General features: G+C 37.7%; 1 protein-coding gene and 1 pseudogene across 4 annotated transcripts in view; both read left to right on the top strand.

Moving 5' to 3' along the window:
• WARS2 (tryptophanyl tRNA synthetase 2, mitochondrial) overlaps positions 1–24,682 on the top strand; it is a 109,235-nt gene that overhangs the window by 31,393 nt on the left and 53,160 nt on the right. The window contains exon 1 of one of the 4 annotated variants that reach the window (XM_063695960.1): positions 16,410–16,432. The exons of the other annotated variants lie outside the window; for them this stretch is intronic. The gene's annotated coding sequence lies outside the window, so the exon portion shown is untranslated. Of the gene's footprint in view, positions 1–16,409; positions 16,433–24,682 lie in introns of those variants that run through there. 4 annotated transcript variants of the gene reach the window in all.
• Positions 23,092–24,083, top strand: LOC101130618 (RNA-binding motif protein, X-linked 2-like; annotated as a pseudogene).

Raw genomic sequence — 24,682 nt, 5'->3', positions numbered from 1 at the left:
ATATGGAATTAAACTAGTAGTCAGTAACAGAAAGATAGCTGGAAAATCCTCAAATACTTGATGATTAAACAACAAACTTATAATAACACAGTGCTCAAATATAAAATCTCAAGAGAAATTCTAAAATATTTTGAATTCCATGAAACTGAAGGTACAACTTATTGAAATTTGTGGGATGCAGTGAAAGCAGTGCTTAGAGGGAAAATTATAGCATTAAATGAATATATTTGAAAAGAAAAAGATCTAAAATCAGTTATCAGAACTTTCACCTTAGATAGTAAACTAGCAAAATAAAAGCACATTAAGTTGAAAATAAGCAAGTGAAAATAAATAATAAATTGGAGCAGAAATCAATGAAATTGAAAATGGGAAATCAATAGGGAAAACCTACAAAACCAAAAACTAGTTCTTTGAAAAGTTCAATAAAATCAATAACATGCCTCCCAAAAAAATAGTAATAAAATCACTAACCCTTAGCCAGGCTAAGAAATAAAGAGATGACACAAATTACTTATATCATAAATGAAAGAAGGAATATTACTATGGATCCCACAGACATTAAAAGGATAATAAGGGGATGTTATGAACAACCCTATGCCCACAACTTTAATAACCTAAATAAAATGGGGCCAATTCCTTGAAAAGCACAATTTGCTAAAACTCACAGAAGAAGAAATAGACAATCTGAATGGGTCTAAATCTGGTAAATCAATTGAATCAATAATTTAAAACCTTCCAAAATATAAAGTCCCAGGCCTAGATGGGTTCGCTGATGAACTCTAGTAGATGTTTTAGGAAGAAATTGTACCGATTCTCTGTAATCCCTTTCAGAAGATAGAAGCAGAGGGAATACTTCCAAACTCATTCTGTGAACCCAGGCATTACCCTATACCAATAAAAGACAAAATACAAAGACATTACAGAAGAGAAAATTATAGATCAGTATGTCTTATGAATATGGATGCAAAAATCATCAACAAAATACTAGCAAAGTGAATCCAACAATGCATAAAAAGAATTATACACCATAATCAAGTGGGATTTATATCAGGTATGCGAGGCTGGTTTAATATTTGAAAACCAATGAATGCAATCCATCACATCAACAAACTAAAAAAGAAAAATCACAAGATCATATCAATAGATGAAAAAAAAGCATTTAACAAAACGCAACACTCATTCATGATGAAAACTCTCAGTAAACCAGGAATGGAAGGGAACTTCCTCAACTTGATAAAGAATGCCTGTGAAAGACCTGCAGCTAACATCATACTTAATGCAGAGAAACTTGAAGCTTTCTGCTAAGGTTAGAAACAAGACAAGGATGTCACCACCCCTTTTCAACATTGTGCTGGAAATCCTAACTAATATCTCTCTCTCTCTCTTTCTCTTTCTCCAACTATAAGAGTGCATTCATCTAGAGAGAGAGAGAGAGAGGCATTATATAGGAAATAGGTAGAAGGAGACTATATCAGTTGACTGTATATATATTTACAGTCAAAGAAAGGCAATACAGTGGAAGAAAGAGTCTTCATCAAATGATGCTGGAATGATTAGACATCTGCTTGAAAGACACGAATCTAGACACAGACACTACACCCTTCACTTAAATCAAAATGGATCCTAACACTAAATGTAAAATGCAAAACTATAAACCATGTAGGAGACAGCATAGGATAAAGTTTACATGACTTTGGGTATAGCAGTGACATCCATAAATGAAATAATTGCTAAGCTGCACTTCATTACAATTATAAACTTCTGCTCTGCAAAACACAATGTCAAGAAAATGAGAAGTCAAACCACAGACTAGGAGAAGATATTTGCAAAGGACAAATCTGATAAAGGACTGTTACCCAAAAATATACAAAGAACTCTTATAACTCAATAATAAGAAAATGAACAACCCAGTTGAAAAACAGGCAAAAGACCTGAACAGACACTTAAACAAAGATATACAGATGGTAAGTAAGCATATCAAAAGATGTTCAACATCACTTATCATTAGGGAATTGCAAATCAAAACAACAATGTGATATGACCACACACCTAACAGAATGGCCAAAATTCAAAGCACTAATACCTCCAAATGCTGGCAAGAATGTGAAGTGACAAGAACTTTCATTCACTGATGGTGGGAATGCAAAATAGTACAGACACCTTGGAAGACAATCTGGCAGTTTCTTACAAAACTAAATATACTCTTACCATACAATCTGGCACTCATGCTCCTTGGTGTTCACCCAAATCAATTGAAAACTATGTTCCAAAAAACCTGCATGTGGATATTTGTGGCAGCTTTATTTATAATTGCTAAAAGTTGGAAGTATCCAAGATGTCTTTTAGTAGGTGAATGGATAAACTGTGGTACATCCAGACAATGGAACACTCTTCAGCACTTAAGAGAAATGAACTATCAAGCTATGAAAAGATATGGAGGAAATTTAGATGCATATTACTAAGTAAAAGAAGCCAATCAGAAAACGCTACATATTTTATAATTTCAATTATATGACATTCTAGAAAAGGCAAAATTATGGGGACAGTAAAAAGCCTAGTGGTTACCCAGGCTTTGGAAAAGGGAGAGATGAATAGCCACAGCACAGAGGATTCTTAGGGCAGTGAAACTCTCCTACATGATACTATAATGGGGGATACGTGTTATTATACATTTGTCCAAATCCATAGAATATACAACTCCCAAGGGAAGACCCTAGTGTAAACTGTGGAGTTTGGGTGATTATGATGTGTCAGTGTAGGTTCATTGTTAACAAATGTACCACTATGGTGTGGGATGCCAGTAGTGGGGAAGGTGATATATATGTGGGGACAGAGGATATATGGGAACTCTATTTTCTGCTCAATTTTGCCGTGAACCTAAAATGTCTCTAAAAAATAAATTTATTAATTTAAAAAAACTGTTAATGCTTTCTCTGCTTCTGACCTTCTAAAACAGCCTATTCCAAGTTGGTTTTTATTCCGTTGTCTTCCTTCTACCTATTTCCTACCTATCTTTCTTATTAAAATCTTTAGTAACCTTCACAGTGCCAAATCCAGTGGTCAATATTTAGTACTCATATTCTTTGATCAGTCATTAGCATTTGACACAGTTGACTCCACCCTCCTTCCTAATACACTTTTTTTTTTTTTTTTTTTTTGAGATGGAGTCTCACTCTGTTGCTCAGGCTGGAGTGCAGTGGCTCAATCTCGGCTCACTGCAACCTCCACCTCCCAGGTTCAAGCGATTCTCTGCCTCAGCCTTCCTAGTAGCTGGGATTACAAGCGCGCATTACCACACCGGCTAATTTTTGTATTTTTAGTAGAGACAGGGTTTCGCCATGTTGGCCAGGCTGGTCTCGAACTCCTGGCCTCAAGTGATCCGCTCACCTAGGCCTCCCAAAGTGCTGGGATTATAGGTGTGAGCCAATCATGCCCGGCCTGATGCCCTTTTTTAATGCCTCGGTTTCCAGGACACCACATATTCCTGTTTTACTCCTACCTCCCTGGCTGCACTTTGTCGGTCACTTATCTTGGCTCCCCACTCCACCAACCTGTATGAGTTGGCAGCTCCTAAGCTACCTCCTGAGTTCTCTACCACACAGTTTCCCTCAGTGAGCTCATCTGGTTTCATCTTTTAAATACCATGAATATGCTGATGATTTTTGAATTACTATTCCAACTCTCCCCTATGCATCAGATTTGTCTCCATTTACCTAATTAACATTTGTGTATAGAAGACTAATACTAAGCATCTTAAACTTGTCCAAAATAGAACATTTGATGATAATTTTCCATTTAGTCCCATCACAGAAAATGGTCCTAGGTACCAGTTTTACCAATTAATCCTTAGTATTCATCCTTGGTACCACCCTTTTCCTCAGCCCCACACCCATTTCACCAGCAAGTCTTATTGAAATTCCCTTCCAAGTATTTGTCAAGTCTGTCCACATCTCTCCATTTGCTTGCCAAAAATACCCTAATCAAATCCACTGCTGCTGCTTACCTCTGCTCCTGCAATGATTTTCCCGCTTGGATTCTTGACTGCCTTCTATCATTTCTTGATCTAGAGGCCAGAGTAATCTTTGTAAAATATAAATCTGATTGAATCACTCCTTTCTTAAAAATCCTCGAATCATTTGCCAGTCCAAGCTCCTTGTCATAGCATACAAGGCCTTGTATGATCTGCTCCCTCACTGCTTTTCCAACCTCATTTCCTGCTGCTCTTTGTCCTGTGATCACTTGATCACTGCACACCAGGAACACTGATTTCCCTTTTTGTTCTTGCTGGTTTTTTTTTTTTTGGCCTCTTCTTACAATTTATTATCTCCTGTATTATTTAGGTAAAAGTTCAAATGTCATGTGCTCCAAGGTACTTTTCATGTGCATCCTATCTAAAGTAGGGAATTCTCCATTACTCTGTTATTTCACCATGTTTTTTTTTTTCATGGCACTAATCACATTCTGTATTTATCATTGTTATTTGCTTTCTTATTTTTTACATGTCTCTTTATGGAATTTAAGCTCCACAATACCAGGGCCACATATTAGATGCTGAACAAATAATTTGTTGAATGAATGACTCTCCCACTAATTTAGTGTTCTTGGACAATTTGGGTAATTTCTTGAGGCATCAGTTTTTTCATCAGAAATGTGTTGCTGTTTGACTTTTCTATATTTATATTTTTATATTTTATATTTTTAATATTCTTATGTTATATGATTCTCAAAAGGAAGACAATGGAGGCAAGGACACCAGTCAAAGTTTATTGTAAGATTATAGGTATAAGGGGGAAAGGATCCTAATATTATGGGTATTAGATAGTTTAAAAAGAATTTGTTACATCTATATATATTGACCTGGAAGGATGTCTATGGTATATTGTAAGATGGAAATAAAAGCAGAGTAATATATGGAAATATATGGAAATATGGAAAGTGGAAATAAAGGTCTGGCTCAGTGGCTCATGCCTATAATCCCAACACTTTGGGCAGACGAGGTGGGAGGATCACTTGAACTCAGGAGCTTGAGACCAGCCTGAGCAATATAGTGAGATTCTATCTCTATTTAAAAATATATTTTTTTATTTTAAAAATATATTTTTAATTAAAAATACATTTTTTAATTAAAAGAAAAAATATATATTTTTTCCTTTTTAATTAAAAGAAATCTGTATTTTTTCTTTTAATTAAAAAAGAAAGTAGAAATAAAGTGCAGAGTAACATATGATCCCAATTTTGTTTAAAAATGTGCCCTAACATATGTAAATTGTTTCATATTTTTAAATAAAGGTATAGATAAATACACTTGAGTCTTAATTTTGATGGCTTTATTTAGGGGTAATATGAAGGAAGGAAGAACAAATTTTTTACCTTTTACTTTATATAGTTCTATATTATTTGACTTGTTACCAGAATTATTTGACAGTTTTTTAAAATCTAGTATGGTGAAGAGGAGTAAAAAGATGACATTATGGCCTGAAGTTTCAGTACAAAAAAGTTAAAGTACAAATTCTCCTTTAAACCACAGGATTCCTTTTCCAGAGCTTCTAAAGGAGATATTGGGTCAGTGGCATATGATAATTAAAATAGTGTATTATTAACTACTAGGTATGGGCCTGATATTCCTATGTCTAGCTCTTGTAAACTTGATTAGGCCCAAAGCTCTTGACCCAAATCCAAATGTTGGGATGTGAATTACCACCTATCTGAGGTAATGGGTACCAGAGACCAACTTGAGCTACTGCATGAGGGAAGAGCAAGTCGAGGAAGCCAGACCTGGCCCTAGCGTAGGCTTATAGGGATAACAGAAACGGCAAGACTCCTCTGGTGAAAAAGAAACAAACAAAAAACCACAAAAACCAAAACAACCAACCAACCAACAAACAAGCAAACAAACATGGACCAGTAATGGTCCTTGAATCTGGTCAATTCGATGAGCAATTCTTTGACACAAGTGGTAAACAAGATCAGATAAATAAAGTAAGCTCTCTTGTTCTCTTTTCCGTGAATATTACCTGTTGTAGCAGAAAAAAAAGTAGAAAACTGCTGCTTTAGATCCCCATTTATTGAGAATAAAAAATGAGGAACCAACAAAGACAAAATTAGAGAAATCAGAGTGTAAAATACAAACAACGCAGTGTAGCTTCATGAAAATGAGAGGGGAGTGTTTTATAGGATGATAATAAACAGTGTCAGTTGATAGATTCAAAGAGATCATTGAAGAGCAGCAAGACAAAAACAGCCTATTGGATTAAAGGATTAGGAATCATTTTTTTTTTTTTAATTTTAGAAGAGCTTTAGTAATTCTGTGGGTAAGAAAGCAGATTGTGGAGAGATTAAGGTAGGGGGTAGCTTATAGGGAGTTAAAGTGGTGGTGGCAGGTATAAAGTTCTTAAAGGAATATTTGGGAAGAGTAGGAAAGGGAGAAATGACCCAAGATGGGGGTAAACCTCTTTATATTTCCATAGAGTAGGAAAGACTTGAAGGATCTGATAAAGAGATAAAGATTAAAGATGGAAAAAACATAAAACCTGATACAGAAATATTCTGAAGAACACAGAAAGGATAGAATTAGTAGCACTGTGGGAAAGGGTTAATCTTAGAGGGACCCCTTTCTGTGAAGTCAAAGACAGAGGATGGTTATCTATATGGAAATATTTGCAAGTACGAAGTAGAAAAGTTGGTACAATGTACTGAATTCAGTAAAGTAAGAACTGAGGTTACCGGTTAAATAGAGAGAAGCTCTTGGGAGCTTAAGCAGATGGAGATTTAAAATTAATTCTAAGTAAAATAGACCAATGAATTGGGTGTGCTTGGCACAATCACAACTGGACTATAGACTTCTCAGGGGAATTACTATTTCATGACTGTTGTGTTCCCACTCCTCAACACAGTGTTTGGTACATGGCTAGTGCTCAATAAATGTAAATGGATGGATGAATGAATGAGGATCTGGTATTTTTATTTTAACTAAATCGAATTATTGCCCACCCCCCCAACCCCCACCGCCACCACCGCTTCCAACAAGGGCCTGGGTGAAGTTAAATGTAATCGTTAAACTAAGTCCATAGTGGTCTGCAGTTTGTAAATAGGACTTAATAAAATAGATGATTATCTTTTTTATAAGCCCAAAATTGTGTGTGTTGGCTTTCTTAGGATAAAGGGTAGTGGTAATATTTTATTTTGGCGGTGCTGGATGAAAAGGAGGAGTTGTTAGATCTAGCACACATTGTTCTGCGGCTTGTAGCTCTGAAATATTTGTGGTTTCAGTGGCCCTTAAGGAGCCTGCTCTTTCCTGCTCTTGCGTCCTCATCAGAATGTTCCAGTAACTTTGAGATAGTTCAGATCTCCCTATTTAAAACTGAAGAAATGACTAGCATGTTTGTTAGAGAGGCTTGGGAGCTTGTGTTCAGGAATCCTGTGTTAGATGTGATAAGTGAACACCAAGATTGCAGATTTGAGGACATGTGGGTTTACTTCAGTAAAAGATTTTGATGAAAATGAGGACAGGGACAGACACTGCTTGAAAACATAAATAGGCTTATAGTCTTTTATTTTTCCATGAGAATAAACAGGAAAGTAATTATGAAATTATCTCATTTACTCATTTATTTAATAAGTATATATTAAGCACCTGTATTATGCAGAGAAAAATGTTAGTAAAATGTGACTTGGTTACTGGGAAACATTTTGACTATCCTTCATAAAAAGTAACATGACTCTTATATTGTTTTTATTTTATTTTTATTTTTATTTGTACAAATTTGTGGCATACATGTGAAGTTTTGTTACATGTATATAATACATAATGTGAAATTTTGTTACACGTATATAATACATAGTGATCAAGTAAGGGTACTTAGGGTGTCCATCATCCAAGTACAATACATTTTTGTTAACTATAGTCACCTTACTCTGCTGCCGAACATTGAATTTATTCCTTTTATCGAACTGTATGTTTGTACCCTTCAACCCACTTCTCTTCATCCTCCCCTCTCACCCACACTCATTCCTCCCAGTCTCTGTTATCTGTCTTTCCACTCTTTACTTCCATATGATCAAATATTTTAGCTCCTACATATGAGTGAGAAGATGGGATGTTTGTCATTTGGTGCCTGGCTTATTTCACTTGCCAGGGATGGTGGCTCAAGCCTATAGTCCCAGCACTTTAGAAGGCCAAGGTGGGAGTATCACTTGAGCCCAGGAGTTCGAGACCAACCTGGGCAACATGGTGAAATCCCATCTCTACAACAAATATAAAAATTAACCGGTGTGGCTATTCAGGAGGCTGAGGTGGGCGAATCACTTGAGCTTGGGAGGTCGAAGCTACAGTGAGCTGAGATCAGGCCACTGCACTCCAGCCTGGGTGACAGAGTGAGACCCTGTCTCAAAACAAACAAAAACCCCCCAGTTCTATCCACATTGCTGTAAATGAAAGGATTTTATTTTATTTTCTAATGTCTGAGTAGCATACCATTGTATATATGTACACATTTTCTTTATCCATTCATCTGTTGATGAACACTTAGATTGATTCCATAGCTTTGCTATTGTGAATAGTGCTGCAGTAAACATGCAAGTGCAGATATCCGTTTGATATATTGATTTCTTTTTCTTTGGGTAGATACCCACTAGTGGGATTGCTGGATCAAATGGTAATTCTATTTTTAGTTTTTAAAGACATCTCCATACAGTTTTCCATAGAAGCTGTACTAGTTTCCATTCCCACCAGCAGGGTATAAGAGTTCTCTTTTCTCCACTTCCTCACCAACATCCATTATTTTCTACCTTTTCTGATTTTGGTAAGATGATATCTCATTGTGGTTTTGATTTGCATTTCTCTGATGATTAGTAATATTGAAGATTTTTTCAAATATCTGTTTGCCATTTTCATGTCTTCTTTTGATGAATATCTATTGATTTCCTTTCCCTACTTTTTAATGGGATTGCTTTTCATTTGTTTGTTTTGCTGTTGAGCTGAGTTCCTTGTATATTCTGGGTATTAGTCCCCTGTCAGATGAGTAGTTTGCAGCTATCTTCTCCCATTCGACAGGTGTCTATTCACTCTGTTGATTATTTCTTAAACCAAAATAAGCTTTGAAGTTTAATTAGGTCCTACTTGTCTATTTTTGGGTTTGTTGCCTGTGCATTTGAGGACTTAGTCATAAATTCTTTGCCTAGCCAGTGTCCAGGAGAGCTTTTCCTGGGTTTTCTGCTAGTATTTTTATAGTTTCAGGTCTTATGTTTAAGTTCTTCATCTATTTTGAGTTGATTTCTATATATGGTAAGAGATAAGGGTTCAGTTTCATTCTTCAATATGTGACTCTCCAATTTTCCCAGCATTATTTATTGAAGAGGATGTCCCTTCTCCAGTGTAAGTTCGTGCCTATTCCAAATTTATTTCCTAATGAAAGTTGAAATAATTCTGATGCTAAAACACACATTTATCCTCTACTAACTAGATGACATTAGGAGTTTGCTGTTTCTTCCTTACTGCTGAAGACATTAGTAAGACCAAAGCGTTTTCCTCCATATTGCTTTTGGTTCTTAGGAATCTTCGCAGTGGTAGGAAACCCTGACCCCTTGAACCATAGCAGCAGCAGGTGAGCAGAAAAGGAACTAGATTTCAAAGTATTTTAAGATGTGTTTTGTAGTATTGAAGTCATCATACAACATCTGATATTGATTTTGAGATTCTTAATTCATTCTTTTTAAAGATTGAGATTAAAAAACCTAAACACATTTCCATGCAGTTTTCCCATAAATCCCATCCATTAACTCAATTCAAAACATCCTGATCCTGCAGTGTTGTGCTGTGTTTCTGCCCTTGCTGAATTAGGAGTGCTCTTGGGTGTCTCGTGGGGTATGTGCAGTGCTGTCTTCCAGAAAAGAGAAAATGACACTGTATTATAGGTTCAATGTATACTCTAGCTAAGGGCAAAACTAGTCAAAAATCAAACTGAATTTATATTGAATTTCCCTATATACTTGTGAATGCCTCTTTCACAGAACATTGTTAAAATAAATATCAGGGCCGGGCATGGTGGCTCACACCTGTAATCCCAGCACTTTGGGAGGCTGAGGTGGGTGGATCACCGGAGGTCAGGACTTCAAGACCAGCCTGGCGAACATGGTAAAACCGCGTTTCTACTAAAAATACAAAAATTATCCGGGCATGGTGGCATGCGCCTGTAATCCCAACTACTCGGAAGGCTGAGGCAGGAGAATCACTTGAATCCAGGAGGTGGAGGTTGCAGTGAGCTGAGATCACGCCATTGCACTCCAGCCTGGGTGACAGAGCGAGACTCTGTCTTAAAAAATAATAATAAAGCCCGGGCATGGTGGCTCATGCCTGTAATCCCAGCACTTTGGAAGGCCAAGGCAGGTGGATCGCCTGAGGTCAGGAGTTCGAGACCAGTCTGGCCAACATGGGAAAACCTCCTCTCTACTAAAAATAACAAAAATTAGCTGGGCGTGATGGCGGGCGCCTGTAATGCTAGCGACTCGGGAGGCTGAGGCAGGAGAATCGCTTGAACCCAGGGGGCTGAGGTTGCAGTGAGCCGAGATCGTGCCATTGCACTCCAGCCTGGGCAACAAGAGCTAAACTCTGTCTCAAAAGAAAAATAGTAATAAAATAAAATAAATATCAGGAAATTATCACATAACATCTACTCTGAACTTTAAAGTGAGATTACTTGCACTCTAAGGAGAGTTGAGGAACTTTATAAAGAGTTTATGAGGTAGCTTTTAAGCACTTATTATTCTAAGAGTATTTTATTAAATTTAATGTATTAGGGGTTGCTTTGTTTTGTTTTGTTTTGAGACGGTGTCTCGCTCTGCTGCCCTGGTTGGAGTGCAGTGGCACGATCTTGGCTCACTGCAACCTCTACCTCCTGGGTTCAAGCGATTCTTCTGCCTCAGCCTCCCAAGTAGCTGGGACTACAGGCATGTGCCACCATGCTCGGCTAATTTTTGTATTTTTGGTAGAGACGGGGTTTCACCATATTGGCCAGGCTGGTCCCAAACTCCTGACCTTGTGATATGCCTGCCTCAGCCTCCCAAAGTGCTGAGATTACTGTTCTGATGGTTGTAGGTATTGTTACCTGAAAGATGGCCAGCTGGGATAGGCAGTCTGAGAAGGGATAATTTGAAAATTTTCCCTACTTATCTTGGGAAATGGCCTGCCTCTATCTTCATCCATCACGGGGACTCTGAGTGTCATGGGATTTAAGACGAGACTTCAGCTCCTGCATTCTATAAGCCTCATGTAGTATTCATTTCTACTTCATTCATATGCATATATTGAATCCCCGCTCTATTGGTGTTAGGGATAACAGCATGGTTCTTTCCCTCGAGGATTTCACTGGCTGGCGAGGGTAGTGGACATGTAGGAAAAGTAAGCTACAGTACAACTATGTGCTATAATAGAGGGAGGACAAAGCATTGTAGTTGCTTACAGGAGCAAGTGACTCATCTTGTCCTGGGGATTCGGAGAGTGCTCCACAAATGTGGTAACAGCTGCACCAGGTCTTAAAAGATATATTGAAATTCGTTAGGTCAAGAAAGGGATTCCAGGCAGAGAGAATTGCAAGTGCAAAGTCTTGGAAGTTAGCAAGAGTATGGAAGTAAAAGAAGTATACAATTCATGGAGGGGAATGGTAGAAGAAAAAGGCTGAAAAAGTAGACTTGATTCTTATTAACCTAGTAGTGCCGGTGGGGTGGGAGGTCAGCAAAAAAGTTAAAATTGTCAGAAATATGAGAGAAATTGAAAAATACTTTGTTATATAAAATATCTGATCGGTAATTGGGCTATTTTTTCTGCTACAGTATTTTTAAAAATCACACATTTCTCATCAAGATAGAAAATAAAGAAAATCACTTCATTATAACTCGACTGATGACATTTCAATAGCATTGTTTTTACCCAGCTGGGGTTCCACCTGTCCACACAAAACAGCTCTGTTCCACTTGGTACATACATTTCTCACTGTCCTTTACTGTTTGATGGTCCAGACATGAGCATTTACAGTTACCTTATAATTATTTGATAGTAACAGCAAAACAAAAGTCTGTGTTATTTTTCCCAAAAATGTCCAGGAGTTTACCAGTTGAGGCAAGCAATGGTATCACGTGTGGTACCAGGTATTTTATCATTAATAACTTTTCATGGTACAGTAATTTGTCATCTAAGTAGATGAAAAGTAATGCACTTTGAAGATACATTTTCAAACCACGTGTTTGAAATTGTCAAAAATGAGAGCACTATTTGATTTTTTAAATGGAAACATTGTAATTGTACATATTTATGGGGTACAATTTAATATTTCAATACATATGTGTATAGTATAAAAAGCCATATTCTATTCATGCTAATTATTTTATCTACTAAAATATAGTATAGAGAATAATTATGTACAACATTTAAAAATTTCCAGTTGGGGAAGGAGGAGTCTCAAAAACTCAAAAGTAAATTGCATTTAAATTATTACAGTTTGAGTGTGAGTGTTGATTTTATGGTGAAGCTATTGAAAAATTATAATTTATTGACTTAAAGCATATTTGCAAAAGTAGAATATACCCATCTAAAGATATAAAATATATAAAAATAAAATCAGAATTGAAAGTGTATTGTTTACTGCAAAAGGGATATGGTAAATATTTCGCTGGTGAATAAAGTCAACTTGTTAGAGTTGTTAGAAAAGCAAAATAAAATATAAAGGAGAACATTATTTTGACCTTTACATTTACAATTGATTACTACAAGAATGCTCATATTCCAAATGATATAACTGACATTAGAGAAACAAAACTTTGTTGCTGCATTACTTTACAATTGAAATACATGTTTCCTCAGTATATTAAACAATACATTATAAGCTAACTTAATAACAATTTTTAAATTGTCATCAATTTATGTAAGCAATCAGGAAGGGAAAGGCTCTCTTAATTAAAGAAATGTCCTTGAATTTTATTAGGCACAATAAGACAACTGACTAGGAGTGTAGTTATTTTATAAACATACACAGACACATAGACACACACAGAGCAAGTGCAAATTAGAACCATGATGGTGCCACTAAACATGAGTGGAAGATTCAATGTGATGGTAAAAATTTAGAGGAAGAACTAAGTACTCGATTGTGTCAAATTCTAAGGTTTACCAGTGAGTTTGAGAAACTAAAAACTCTTCAGTGCCCCCCAATACTGACACTTCCTTGATAACATCCTCTCTGCATCTCTATATAGATTGCCAGTTTCTTTACAACTTGTATAAGAGGCTCAAAGATATGACATGCAGGAAGCTATGTGGTATGTCAGAAATATATTGGACTACTGGCTGGGTGCAGTGGCTTGCTCCTGTAATCCCAGCACTTTGGGAGGCCGAGGCAGGTGGATCACGAGGTCAGGAGTTCAAGACCAGCCTGGCCAAGATGGTGAAACCCTGTCTCTACTAAAAATACAAAAATTAGCCGGGCGTGGTGGCAGGCGCCTGTAATCCCAGCTACTTGGGAGGCTGAGGCAGGAGAATCCCTTGAACCCAGGGGTGGCAGGCGGTGTGGAGGTTGCAGTGAGCCGAGATCGCCACTGCACTCCAGCATGGGTGACAGAGTGAGACTCCATCTCAAAAAAAAAGAAGTCTTTTGTTCACAGTGAAAGGAATGTTGACTTTGAAATTATGGATTTATATTAATGTCACTATAAACCAATGGGAATGGTAATTTTTAAACAAACTTGCTAAATATTGAGAGACTAAACTACTAAGTTAATAAATTATATATAGCAGTGTAGCTTTCTCTCTAGATGGTGTCTCACAATGGATTTCTGTTGCTTGACTACTTTCTTAGTGAATATTTAAACTAAGGTAGTGACTGAGATTTGGTGATCTGATTAAGTATTTTGAAACACATTTTGAATAATATAGCTTAGTGTTAACAGGGAATTAAATATGATTTTTTTCTTACTCATTTCACCTTCCCTATACTGTATATTTGGAATCGATCATTAAAAAAACCTCCAAAAGAAAATTAATCTATATAGGACTATTTGTTCCCTAACCTTATAGGCTGTCATTCAGAGCTTCCAGAGATTATTGAGATAATCTTTTAAACATAAAGACGGATGGTGAATTAATGATTGGCTGATGATACTGGTTTGCAAATTTGAATTTCTCTTTTTTTCTCCTAAAGTTATTTATTACATACAAGAATTTATTGTAAAGGAGGAAATGGAGAGATGTAGGTCAGAGGATGCAAAGTAGCAGATATGTAGGATGAACAAGTCTAGAGATCTAAATACAACATGAGGACTATAGGTAATAAAATTGTACTGTATTTGGGATTGATATTAAATAAGAATTTAGCTGCTTTTGACATAAAAACAAAAGAAATTGATAACTATGTGGGATGATGGATATATTAATTTACTTCACTATAGTAACCTTTTTGGTATCTGTATATATCCCATAACATCATGCTGTACACCTTAAATATATACAATAACATTTATTTTTTAGAAGTTTTTATAAAGAGCTTCAAAGAAAATTTAAAGACATGTTTACTTGTTTTTTTAATGTAAAAGAAATAGTTTACTGCTTATTTAAAAAAAAAAAATCTCAAAACCGTTTGGGCTGGGGTAATTATGCCAGAAAACAATCTCAAGATTTCAAAAGGGGAAAAAAGAGTCCTTTTGGAGAGCAATAATTGATCATGGAAGTTGAAATAGTGCATGCCATACTGCTTCATCTGGAAAATGGTATACAATCAATATTTTTTTTTACCAAAGGAAATAAATATTTGCTAAGTTTAAATTTACATTTTTCTGAGAGATTACAGCATAATGAAAATTTCAGAGCTACTGTTTAAATGGAAGAAATAAATGGAACAAAGTCAACTATGTGCAGTAATTTTATGGAATCAATGCAAATGTGATCCTAGAACTTTGATCCCAGAACAAAGTAACAGCAACTTCATCTATGATTATAGCCCCTTAGTTGATGGCTGTTTGTTTATTTGACATGGTCTATGTAATAATGCTTCCTGCCTCTCAGCACTACTACCTACATACAGTTGTGGTTTGGTCAGTCACCACAACCCGTGCAGAACACTTTTATTCTATTCTGCATTGCCCCAGGGCTTGCACAGTCTTGGAAGAGAAGGCCAGTGTCCTGGATGTGAATTTCTGACAGAAATAGTAACCAGATTACAGATCCTGAACAACTGACCTTACTTACCTTATCAGTTTAAGACATTAGTCAAGTGTGCTATTAATAGTTTTCTAAGTCTGCCATAACAAAGTACCACAAACTGGGTGGCCTAAAAGAACAGAAATGTATTCTTTCACAGTTCTGGAGGCTAGCAGTCTGACACTGAGGTGTTGGCAGGGCATGCTTCTTAAGACTCTAAGGAAGAACCCTTCCTTGTCTCTTCCTAGCTGCTGGTGGCTCTTCGCAATCCTTGGGATTTTCTTGAATTGTAGCTGTATCACTCCAATCTCTGCCTCCATTGTCATGTGGCCCTTTTCCCTCTATGTGTCTGTGTGTCTTCTCTTCTTTTAAGGACACAAGTCATTGTATTTAGAGCCCACTATAATCTACTATGACCTCATCTTAACTAATTATATCTGCAAAGATCCTATTTCCAAATAAGGTTACATTCTGAAGTTCTAGGTAGACATGAATTTTGAAGGGACATAATTCAACCTACTACACCAAGCAATGGAAGTACACTAGAAAAATGGCATGTAATTTTTTTTATGTTTTAGGCTTTAAATTATAGATCCTAGGGATTACTCAGTGGTTTTTCGGTGAATATAATACTTACTCTAGTGTTAGGGTAATCAATGAAAAATAGCATGTTTTAAAATGTTAAATGTAAAACTTGAACTCTATATTTCTCATAAGACTTCTCACTTGCTTAATTAATGTTGATTCATGGGGATAATTGCCCTTACTATGTCTAAGTAATCTACATATATTTGAAGTCAGATTATGAAGGATTTTATACACTAAATTAAGGGTTTGGATTTGATTCTGTGAAAAAGGAAGAATCAGTGGAGATTCATTACTTTTAAATGATAGTTCAGGTAATAGTGTAGAAGATTAAAAAACTCAGAAAAAAGCTATTGAAACAGCACAGGTGAGATGATTGTGGTTTAGACTACATTGATGGAGAAATGAAATTGTATTGAGAAACATCCCTGATGATTTAGTAATTGATTAGATGATGAAGATAGCTAATATTTATTAAGCATTTTCTATGTGCCAGGCACCAATCTAAACACTTTTTATGTATTAATTTGTTTAATTCTTGCAATTCTCCTATAAATCAGTACTATTAAAATTTTTATTTCAGGTGATGAAACTGAGGCACAAATACTTGCCAAAGATCACATAGCTAGTAATTGGAGGAGGCAGGATTTGAACCAACAGAATCTGGTAAGGGAAAGGAAAGAGTTGGGGATGAATCTTAAGGTTAGGAGACTAGGTAGATGGTTGTATCATTAGCCAGAATTGAGAATACAGTGCAGAATCGGGGAGAGTTGACCTGAAGGTCATGGGTCAACAGATTTAGTTTGGGATATAGTATTAAGTTTGAAGAGCTGCTCATGGGAAGTAAGACAGGTGATAGTAAGTACTAAAAATAATAGTTGATGTTAATTAATTTTTAGATTAATTTCCTTAATAAAGATAATGTCATTTTAAATGTATACATTATGCAGCTATGGTAAAACATGAAGAATTGGTGACGCTGGCTACTAGTCTTGAAAAGCAAGAGTGCTTTAACAGGGTGCAATTCCTTGTGATAACGTATTCTCATATCATCCCTACATTAAGTTAGGTAGGCAAATAACTATCTTACCTGGAACTTTGTGAATGTTTTGGTCAGTCAGAGAAAGTAGAGGAATTCCTAAGTTTGTACCCAGCCAGTCATTAGTGAATTTACTTCATTACAAACTCTCTTTATATTCTCACTCTTTGATCCATGCATCCCATCAAATATACCCCTGTGTTGCTCTAACCACGGGGAATTCTAGATTCTAGTTCAAACTGGGCAGTTTATGGGAACTGCTTTTGTTGAAATGACTAAATAAAGAAATGCCTGTGAATTATCCTTCCGAAGCGCTGCCTGTTTTCTGTGTCATTTTGGTCTCATTAATCAGTGTTGCAGCCAGGCAGACACTGTGCTGTGTATTTTACTGTCCTCAGCACAGCGGCTTCTACATCTCTGCTCCCAGGCCGACACATTGGGGAAAAAGAGAGAGGGAAACCATCAATCTTCCCAGTTGCACATGTCAGCAGTGATTCCTTCCCCCTTCCTGTTGGCTGTCTCTCTCACCACCTGTGTTTAGAATTAGCACTGAAGCTGCTGCCCAGATGAATAAGAACCACTGTCCTTGTCACCTGCCCTGGTATGGGCCACCACTTCTCAATGAAACAAGTATATCAAGCAGTCAGTTATCTTTAGCGTGAGCAGTGTAAGAGAATCACACACCCCTTAGAAGTTTATTATAACATAAAATTAAAATTTTAGGCCATACAGTCTAGTGAATCAAAGGGGTAAAACAAATAATTTCTTGAGTGCCTTGCTATCTTCTCATAATCTCCCTCTGAAGTACATATGGCTGAAGTTAATCAACCTGGGTTCAAGTCGTGGCTCCGCTATTTACTAGGTATGGACCACTCATTTAACCCTTCTGTGCCTCAGTTCCTTCATCCTTGTGAAACAAGTACCTCAGAGTTTTTATGAGGATCAAATGAGATAATACATTTATAGCTCTTGCTATAATGCTTCCCATTTAGTAAGCACTCAATAAATGTTAGCTATTATTACCATTAACCTCATTGTCCAAATAATAAAACTGAGTTTCAGAGAGGTTACATAATTTGCAAAAGGCTCTAGGAGGCATAGAAGGATTTTGAACCTAGCACTGTCTGATCCTCAAAACTCAAGTCCTTTAGATTACACTACATTGTTTCTATTTTAGTTTCATTTTACAAATTACTTAATATCTGAACTTAATAAATCATTTAACATTGTCTGTCTTAATTTCCCATTATTTAAAATGAAAATGGTAATAACCAACATTCCTGTTAGTATGAGACTCTTTTAGTTACATATCAACTAATTCAATCAGACCACCATATGCTGAAAAACTAGACTGATTTTTCTTTTGAGACGGGATCTTGCTCTGTTGCCCAGGCTGGAATATGGTGGCACAATCATTGCTCACTGCAGCCTCGATGTCCAGGCTCAAGCAATTCTCCCACCTCAGCCTCCTGAGTAGCTGGTACTACAGGCATGTGCTACCATGCCTGGCTAATTTTCCTGTATTTATTTATTTATTTTTTATTTTTTTTCTGGTAGAGACAGGATCTCCCTATGTTGACCAGGCTGATTTCAATCTCCTGGCTCAAGTGATCCTCCCACATCGGCCTCCCAAAGTATTGGCATTACGGGTGTGAGCCACTGCATCTGGCCCAGGCTTATTTTTAAAATTTGGTGACAGAAAAATGACATGCGTTTTTTAAAAAGTTAAACAATACAAAAAGTCAAAAAGGAAGTCATTACTCCCATTTCCTTGTATAACCACTAGTAAGTTAGGTATGTAGGCTGTCTTCCTTGTCAGCATTTATCTATTTAACAAATGTCTATATAGAACCTTCAGGGGAGTACTGTCATTCCTCCCATTTTACAGCTAAGGAAGTTCCGTGATTTGTACAAGGAAGCACAGCCGGTGCACAAGAAGGCTGGCACTGGACTCACATGTCTGACTCTAGATTTGGGCTCCTCACCTCCACCCTGTGCCAATTCTCAGTACTTAACAGGACCTACCTTCGTATCTATTCCATAGTATTTCATTATATAAAAAGAAAACTATAACTTATTTAGTATTTCCCGGAGTGATGGACATTAGTTGCTTATAATTCTTTTTTTTTTTTCTTCAACTTTAAAGTTCAAGGCTACATGTGCAGGATATACAGAGTTGTTACATAGGTAAATGTGTGCCACGGTGGTTTGCTACACAGATCTTCCTGTCACCTAAGTATTAAGCCCAGCATCCATTAGCTATTCTTCCTGATGCTCTCCCTCTCCAACCTGACAGGCCTCAGTGTGTGGTGTTCCCCACCATGTGTCCATGTGTTCTCATCATTCAGCTCCCACTTATAAGTGAGAACATGTGGTATTTGGTTTTCTGTTCCTGGGTTAGTTTGCTGAGAATCATGTCTTCCAACTCCATCTATGTCCCTGCAGAGGATATGATCTCATTCCTTTCTATGGCTGCATAGAATTTCATGGTGTATATGTACCAGTATAATTCTTTTGTAATTAAATAATCAGGGGAAACACCAGATCTTCTTACATTCTTGTGTGAGTATTTCTATAGGACAGATTTCCATACATTGAATGGTTGGGTCAAAATAAAATAAAATTTTGATCTCCAGATATGGTTAGATTACTGAGAGCTTATTCTGTGCCAGGGTTATACTAATAAACTTGTCACAGTCCTCCTAACCACCCTCTGAGATAGGTACTATTATTATCCCTATTTTGTACATGTTCAAAGCCACATAAGTAACTGGGCAAAGTCTTGAATCCCGGCAGTGTGGCACTAGATTCTGCTTCTCAGCCATGGTTTATAACCAAGCTAGTTATCACAATCATATTTTAGTGCTTGGTTTTGTCATTCTTCTAACTTACTATAAGGCTGAGTTAACAACCTGAGCTGACAGAAGGGTCTGATGATGCAAATGTGGTTGGAACACCCTGTAGTCTTATATCAGTCTACAGGTTGGATGAGAAAGGGAGCCATGATTAGCTGGAACATGAGACTTATTTGCTCTTGGAAGAGGTGAAATAACAGTCAAAAAAAATTCCCTTTTTTGTAAACTATTTTATGCCAGGAAACTAACTTTAGAAATGTATTTTCCTGTTTGGATTGTGGGTACTTTGTAAGAAATTCACACCGTCTCTCAAAGGTTGAGAACACTTGAGATAGTCAGGGAATTATATCATACATTATATATAAGAATTACTGGCATCTCAGCTTCACTTAGCCAAGGCCACATGATATTAGTCCAGGTCTTGGCCAACCAACTGAGCTAACCATGAGACCCACTTACAGTGCTCGAGTGTTGAATCCAGACTTTCTGGTAGGAAAGATCAGAAGGAAGTAGGGAGTTTGCCAAGCAGGGACATGGGTAAAAACAGTATCTCTATGCAGAGATAATTTTGTCTCCAATCCATTACTGATGTTGAACACTCCTCAGTGGTATTACTTCCTTGGTGATGTCCAGGCTATATATGCTTTCTGAATCCCTGAGCCATAGAGATTTATGGAATTGGACTTTGCCAAGTAAGTCTACCTAGCCATGGAAGATAGCATGCCTACTTGTTGTCACAGGTGTCTTCTCTCACCAGCATAGAGGGTATGACCACGGCGTCATAATCTTCTGTCCTTCGTGGCTGCCGCATGTAATATCCAAACTGCTGGGAGCCAAAGGGGCCTCTGCCTATACATGATTAAATCATTGCATTAGAGATTTCATTACCTTGAAATGTAAATTACTAACAAGTGAACTTACTCTTCACATTTTTAGTCCTTTTATTTGTGTGTGTGTGTTTCAGTGTTTCCTAGCAGGTTGGCAGCTTTGGAAGATAATTATGTAGCAGTTGGCTTAGAACAGTGGTTTCTCATTCATGGCTTCATGTTAGAATCACCTGGGGAGCTTTTAAAACTCCCATTGCTCATGCCAAATCCCAGACTGATTAAATCAGAATCTCTGGGGGTGGTGCCCAGGCATCAGTATTTTTTAAAGCTCCCAAGTGATTGCAGTGCAGCCAAGATTGAGAACTGTTGGCTTAGAAGGGACATTCTCTTTTTCATTCATAATGTTTTTATCTGTACCTCATTTTCTGCAGTTGAAGTGAATTTTAAGAATAGATTATTGTTGCCCAAAAACCTCGCTCAAACTTTAGCATACATCAGAATCACTGAAGAGGCTTGTTAAAGCCCGGGTCGCATAAATTTTCTCATTTCTTCTAGGATAAGCCCCACTCTTAGAATTCCTGATTTAGTAGGTCTGGGTTGGAACCCAAGACTGCATTTTTAACAAGTTCCCAAGCCATGATGCTACTGCTGGTACTGGAAACACACTTTGAGAGCCTCTGTTCAAATCCCTTCCTCTCACCTTCTTTCTGCTCTTTACTTTTCCACCAGCAGTGGCCAGGGCTGCTGCCTCTGACAGTCCATACAATATCAATAAGAAAGGCAATTAATGCATGAGGATGTTTAACCTGTTACTCCACCTCAAAGTAATCATACAATCTAACTAAAAAGAATTTACTGTATATGCAAATACAACCTCCTCTGCATGCATAATTGCTCCCCTTAAGTCCTTTTTAATACAAAATCAAAGCCACCACTGAATAGATTTCTGGTGTCCAAAATGGACCTCGGATTCCACTTTCCCACAGAAACAATTTTATGGATGCTGGTTAGGTACAGCTGAAATCATGCTGTTAAAACCATTCTTCAAGAATATTGTAGGCTCAGAGAGACTTTGATGGTCTGCTTCCCATTTAAAGAACCCAATTTCTGAGTTTCAAAGAACCAATTTTTAAACAAACTCCTAGAACGTAACTTGTTTAACAATTGCCTGCAACTGAAACATTTGACTTATTTTGTTTATAGTTATTTTACCCTTTACATTTGCAACTAAAGTATGGGAGAAAGGGTTTGTCATGATTCAGTTAACATTTATTAGGGGACTACAACATACCTGGCACTGTGCTATTTACTGGGTATATAAAGAAGGAAAAGATAGTCCCTGCCCTAGAAGAGCTCATATTCTAGGCGGGAAAATATATCTATGGAGCAAATAAAAAAATATTTACCAAGTTATCAATGTGATATGTGCAATAATGAATTGATGAAGGAGGCATCTGTTCTTCTGAGTAAGAGAGAGAAAGAGAGACATTGATGGTGTGTGTGGTGGAGCATGGAACAGGTGTGGGTGTGTTTGGTAGGAGGAAGGAGCATGTTTAAGAGTCTCAGAATCAGTGAGAGATTGTTAGGGCTTAACGATCAAGGAGAGTTCCCCACGCAGAAAAGAGGTTAAAGGGCATTCTAGGATGGTGGAAGAGTGTGAATGCAGAGGGGAGTACTCTACAGAAGAAAGGCAAGTAGTCAGCTGAGTTCCCCAGGTGGTGTGATTGGAGAATGACTGGGAAGGGCATTGACCACCCCACGAAGTCAGAGTCTTGTCTCAGAGGAAGAAATGAGAAGAGTTATGCTAAGTCAGCATATGTGATATTTGCACCTCTATCCCATATTTTAGTATCTTTCTTCTCCTGTATATTCCCCAATACCCTGAGGAAGACAGTTTCAATTTCAACAAAATATTAATACTTTGAAAATGTCTGAAAGCGGTTTTCAGACTGTGCTCTGAGAAGCCCCCTTTGTGCTTGACTGGGGTGAGGTCAAAAGAGCAGTCAGGGACCCACGAGAGCTCCCCCACTGACTCTGCTATTATCCATCCACCTCTCAAGCTTTTCTTTGGACAATTCCACTTATTAGGCACATCTAAGAATATTATATTTGAAAAAGGGTACACAGTTAGAAAAGTGTTAAAACCAGTGTAATTAATCCTCACATGTTTAGTAACAGTCTGACGACTTGGTGTGGATAGCCACATATCTCAGCTGCTGGCCAAAGGATAAATGTTCTTAGATAATCAGCTGAAGAGGGGAATCAGGCAGGTGTCAGTGTGGATGTGTGAGCAGTGATAATTGTTGGTATGATAAGCCTTTAGTTGGCCACAAGAGATAATGAAAATATCATATACCCCCAGAATGAACACTTGAAAATCAATGTTAGAATTTTCTTATGAAGGCTGGGTGCAATTGCTCACACCTGTCATCCCAGAACTTTGGGAGGCCAAGGCAAGAGGATCACTTAAGGCTAGGAGTTTGAGACCAATCTGGGCAAGATAGCAAGACCTTGCCTCTACGAGAAATTTAAAAAATTAGCCAGGGTATGTGCCACACTGCCTTGCCTGGGCACTGATACCTGAACGCTGAGTTTGGGCCCGTGGAGATGAACCCTTTAACTAAGGTGAAGCTGATCAATGAGCTGAATGAGCGAGAGGTCCAGCTTGGGGTGGCCGATAAGGTGTCCTGGCACTCTGAGTACAAGGACAGTGCCTGGATCTTCCTGGGAGGGCTTCCTTATGAGCTGACTGAAGGGGACATCATCTGTGTGTTCTCACAGTATGGGGAGATTGTTAACATTAATCTCATGTGGGACAAGAAGACTGGGAAATCCAAAGGATTCTGTTTCCTCTGCTATGAAGACCAGAGGAGCACAATTCTGGCCATTGACAATTTTAATGGGATCAAGATCAAAGGAAGAACTATCCGAGTGGATCATGTGTCTAACTATTGCGTTCCTAAGGACTCAGAAGAAATGGATGATGTGACCAAAGAGCTCCAGGAGAAGGGCTGTGGGGCTCATACCCCCTCACCAAGTTTGTCTGAGAGCTCTGAAGATGAAAAACCAACAAAAAAGCGCAAAAAAAGACAAAAAGGAAAAAAAGAAAAAGAGACAACTGACTGGGAGGTACAGGCAGAGCAACCACCCTCTTCGTCACCCAGAAGCAAGACAGTAAAGGAAGAGGACGACCCTGGCCCTAAGAAGCACAGCAGCAAGAACTAGGAGAGAGAGCTCAGAAGTCAGTGCCTAGGGAGGGGCGGAAGCTCCCCAAGGCCAGGACTGCCTACTCTGCTTGGGCAGAGAACCGAGAGAGGGAGCTGAAGAAGGAGAAACCCAAGCACGAGCACAGGTCCTCAAGCAGGAGGGAGGCAAGAGAAGAAAAGACCAGGGATAAGGACAGAGGGCGGAGCTCAGGCACACTTTCTAGCCTGTACAACGGGCGTTCTGAAGGGCGTAGTCATAGAAGTAGAGTTAGGAGCCGAGATAAATCCCATAGGCATAAAAGGACCCAGCGCTGCCGGGAGCAGGAGTCTTTGAATTCCAGTGACTGTAGGCGTCACTGAAGACTGTTCAGCTGCTCGGTAGATTTGGAAATAATTATGTTTTTTAAATGCAGTCAAATTCAGTTGGATTGTTACTATTTTTGTATCTAAAACTCCTGGGGCTGGATTCTTTTAACCCCTTGAGTATTAGAGTCATTGAGAGGGCTGCAGTTTCAACAGCTACATATCCTGGATATTCTTCGTACCATTCATTGTCCCTGAACCAGAGTATGTGCCCTGAATGTTGATTCATAAATATGGCTCTTGAAACTGTAGACCCAATTGAAGATGGAATTTTCAGGAAAGGGAAAATACCAGATAATTCTAGAATTCTAGTTTTGTGTTTGATGTTTAGAGCTCAGCATCGTGGGACCTTTCCAGTTACTAGGTTTGGACAGCTTGATGTGAATGAATGGGATAGGATTTTTAAGATCAACGAGCTCCATGCCCAAAACCTCCTGTTTAAAAAAATGTTTAATGTCTTTTCTTTTTCATTACAACTTTTTTGTTTGATAGGCCTCTTTCCAAATATTTTCCTTGCAATGTATTTATTATTTATTTGTATTGAGGTGAAATTCACATAACATAAAGTTAACCATTTTAAAGGGAACAATTCAGTGACATTTGGTACTAAACATCCACAATGTTGT

This window comes from Gorilla gorilla, chromosome 1 (genome assembly GCF_029281585.2).
Source record: "Gorilla gorilla gorilla isolate KB3781 chromosome 1, NHGRI_mGorGor1-v2.1_pri, whole genome shotgun sequence".
Classification (NCBI taxonomy): Eukaryota; Metazoa; Chordata; class Mammalia; order Primates; family Hominidae; genus Gorilla; species Gorilla gorilla.
Note: the sequence above shows the minus strand (reverse complement) of the source record. Positions and strands in the feature narration are given on the sequence as shown.